The 4,342-nt window shown below is 29.3% G+C and overlaps 1 long non-coding RNA gene across 1 annotated transcript in view; it reads right to left on the bottom strand.

The window, feature by feature from the left end:
- Positions 1-4,200: 4,200 nt before the first annotated feature.
- Positions 4,201-4,342, bottom strand: part of LOC116185509 — a 979-nt gene continuing 837 nt past the window's right edge. The window contains exon 2 of the long non-coding RNA XR_004150360.1: positions 4,201-4,342. This exon is cut by the window's right edge and continues 1 nt beyond it. This is a non-coding gene — a long non-coding RNA (uncharacterized LOC116185509).

Raw genomic sequence — 4,342 nt, 5'->3', positions numbered from 1 at the left:
AAAAAAAAAAAAAAAAAAAAAAAAAAAGAGAAATATAACGGTAAAAAGATCACGATGGTTGAATTTGTGGATGATTCCAATTTATCGTCGAAAATGAATCCACATGAGAAGCACTGTTCCAAGACCCCTCTATATATAGAAACGCCGGTTTTATCTTTTCCTGTGGATATTTTCAGACAGACCACGGCCCTTGGACAGTATTGTTTAGCTCCAGAGAATCGTAGTATCGATACTCGCCTTTTTTTCATTTTCTCGATTCGATTCTTTGGCAAACGTTTAAACTCCACTTAAGCTTGATTAGAAGCGTTTATTACAAGAGTACGTCGATCGATATACAAAAGAAGATTTATCGATCGTTCAAAGACGAACCATTGCATCCCACGAAATAGCATCAAACGATCCAAGGACAAATTATCTATTTCGTCAAATTAATCGAGGCAATGGTTCGATAATTTTCTCATATAATTTCATTCTTCTTTAAGTTCTTCAGTTTTTAAATTTATCGCCACGAAAACCACGTTTGATATAATCTTATGGAGATCTTTACGTTTCTTCAAATTTTAATAATTCGTGTTTCAATTCGCGCGAAATAAAACGAATCGAGCAAATAATATAATCGTTTATTTAAATTAATTAATTTTGATAAAAAAATTTAAGAATTGATAAGAACAATGTGATAAAAAGATCTCAATCGATGTATCTCTCGAAACATTTTTACATTGACCTGAACTGTGTCGGAAGGAAGAAAATATTGGGTTCGTGCAATTGTCCATTTTGTTTGGCAAAGTTCCAGACATACTGTCACAGAGAGACGTAGAAAGGAAAAGAAAGAAAGAGAGAGAGATATGCTGCAGTTGCGAACAGCGTAAAAGGAAGAAAAAGATGGGAAAAGAGTGGGCGTCGGTCAGCGAGTTGTGCTAATGTTGAAGATTCCCGTGTTCAGAAACAACTTTTCAAGATCGTGATTCTGCTATCAAGCAAGCAGGTATCTTTTCTATAATTCAGTTGTCTTTTCGAACCACATCTTCCACAAAGTTTTTATGCAGAAGTGTGAAGTACATATTTTGAAATTTAAAGCTCATAACTTTTCACTTTTTAAATTTTTTAAAAACTAAAAATTTCTTTCCATTATTTTGATCATTGACAGGCATTGAAAAACACTAATAAAAAATTATTCTTGTACATTATGATTGTACTTAAATTCCCCTTTCACTTTACTGGTTCCCAACTAAACGTCTGGATAAATCGATATTATCGAAATAACTTTGAAATATCTAACGCAAGAATATATAAAGCGTCACGACAGTAACCGCATTTATCGCACGATCTTTTTAGGTATTTTTATTTTCACGTTTCGTCGCGTTTATTGCTCCTAGAACGAAAGAGAGAGAGAGAGAGAGAGAGACCTCGAATAGGCCAAAGAAAACTTTCGCGTGGCCCTGGAACGATTCTCCATGAGTCAAACCGCGGTTTCTACACGATGCACGACTAACTATCGATGAGTCATGAACAAGCATCTATAATGGAACGAAATCTTACAATTATTGCGAGCAACCATATCAAAAGATCGTTAGTAAAAAAAGATTAGAAACGTTCCAAATAAAATTGTAACATATTTTAAATTTATTTAATTCTAAAAATAGAGTTAAAGAGAAATAATACTAGTCCAGAAATAATCATTTAATTTTAATCACAAACTGTATTCGAATGTTCCGCACGATAATCAACGTTTTTCCGGTTGGGCGGAGATACAACCAAAATAACTACGATTACGTGTTGATTTATTATAAATAAAGATAGCACATAAGAAAATTTCGTTCGAAAAATTTCCGATAAAATATTTCCGTTATAATATGAATTATATAAAAATTTTGCTTCTATTCTGAGAATTATCACAATTTGAATTAAAACATTTGCAACGATTTCTTATTAAAAAATAGTTAAAAAAAAAAATAATACGAAGAATCATAAGATAAAGGGAGAGGATGGAGAAAAAATAATTATAACTAAACACGCTATTAAATATGCATACGTATCATTGGCTAACGATAATTAGACGAGTATAAGATGCCTTTATAATACCAAACTCTTGGAAATTATCGATGCTAAGAAGTAAAATCTCGGAGGTTAAATGCCAAATGACGAGAAAGATATAAGTTGGATGATCGCGAGCCATAAAGGGGCCTCTTTGTTTATGGTATGTTCGTAGTTGTTGCGATGGTCGTTTCGATGCACAATCGAATCTTATTTGGAGAGAGCCGCCTCTACGTAGGCGTGCATCCTTCTCATTTGTGGATCTCTCTTTCGCGTCGTATGAATTCGCGCCTTCGTTTAAAAAAAAAAAAAAAAAAAAATTAACAACATCAAGTAATCAAAATTTAAAATTGCAGCAATCAAATCTTAAAACGATTAAAAAAATAAAATTTCGGGATATCTGAAGTTGACAACAATGCAAATAAATCTTGATAACTGTTATAAAGAATCAGTGTTATAAGTTTACTCGAGTTCAAAATATATATATATATATATATATATATTAATTGCATAATAGCTGCATATACGTATGTTATCGCTATGCGATACATTATTGATACTGATCACAGTTTGTTAGTTATGTTTTACCTGGAAGATATTATAGATAATCTTATATCAACATTTTACACACAATGTAAATGTTGATAATCTTATATCAACATTTTACACATGACATCGCAAAGCATAACAAACTCACTATTGCAATACATATGTATATATACATATATATATATATATATGTTTTGTCAAATTTGTCAGATCTCTTTACGCGTTTACGAGACGAATTTCAAACTTTTATTATCGTAAACCGAATTGTTCTACAGCCGATGAACCATATGATTTACAGTCGATCGAAGTAATTCGATTAATATCCTATTACTCTTAGCGTTCACGCACGTCGGCGCAAATGGAACCTGTGTAGCGTTCAAAAGATAGCTGTGCAAGCATCGTTTGTATGCACATCGATGCATATTTCTCTGAATTATCGTATACATTAGTGCATTTTAACGAAGTCACATAATAGTAGAAATAAATATCGCATTTAATGTTTATTAATTTAATTATTTAATTTTAAAAGCCGTTTTTTCTTTTTTTATAAATAGCATAATTAATTTAAGAAAATATATCGTGAGAAGTTAGGAATTAAAATTAAAACTAAATTCTATTTACGTTTCGATAGAAATTTATTAGATAGTTTTTTTTTATCACGGAATGATTTTTCTTAAAGTAAACTTTTGAATTTAATTCACAGAATATACGGATATACGAATTAAGGGCTCTAAGCAATATTCAAGAAACCTCGAGTACAGTCAGTTACAAAAACATTTGCATACCTGAATAGATTTGACTGTTGATTATAAAAATTTGGATGCACAGAAAACAAATATTATTATATTAAAATATAATTTTCAAATAACAAGTTTATAAAAATTATTATATTACACGGTTATTAGAAAATTGTTAATAAGTAATTTTTATGTTACGAAAATATTTAGATTTCTGGATATGATTATTTCGATCCAAATTGGTCACTCATTCTATTTTCTCAATACAATATAAACTAGAAAATTATGGTATCGATATTTGCAAAACGTCAATACAACGAAAATTCTTGCTGAATCTGTGTATGAATTATTATTTATTATTTATTTGTATTACGAATATCATCGTTGTCGTTTTATTCTATGATTCGAAATGCATATTCATATTGTCGCCGACCTACTATTGTTAAATATAAATATATGTTTTGGATTTAAATAATATGATGAATTTGCGTTTTTCACTTTTCATTATTATAAACATTAAAACACTTTTCTTTCTTAATATTTGTAATAATATCACGTTTATCTTTAATGCTAAAAATCTAGAGAATCAAGTGTCAATTATAATTTAAATCAAAATTACTTATCGTCATTCGTACATTTCTATATGGTAATTGATGTTCTACTTTTATGTATTTTACATACATTTAAAATATAGTTAATGAATGCTTGATCGTTAATTCCGTTACATTTTTTTATGGATTTATAAAGGTAAGAAAACTGTGACATTTATAAAATATCACAATAATGATATAAGAATTAGTTATTCTTTTATCCTATATTTATATAAACATATATAATAAATAATTACTTTCGTAGTTCTATTATTTGAAAATTATATCCCAACGCAACACGATGTATTTTTATCTTTCAATTGTATTTATCATAAAATATAAAGTATAGAAATCAAATCTATACCGGTGTTGAAATAATTTTGTGATCGACTGTATATGTAGATATATCGAGTATTTCACTCACCAACACTT

This window comes from Apis dorsata, unplaced genomic scaffold (genome assembly GCF_000469605.1).
Source record: "Apis dorsata unplaced genomic scaffold, Apis dorsata 1.3 scaffold_198, whole genome shotgun sequence".
NCBI classification, from domain to species: domain Eukaryota; kingdom Metazoa; phylum Arthropoda; class Insecta; order Hymenoptera; family Apidae; genus Apis; species Apis dorsata.
This window is presented reverse-complemented; position numbering and strand designations above follow the sequence as displayed.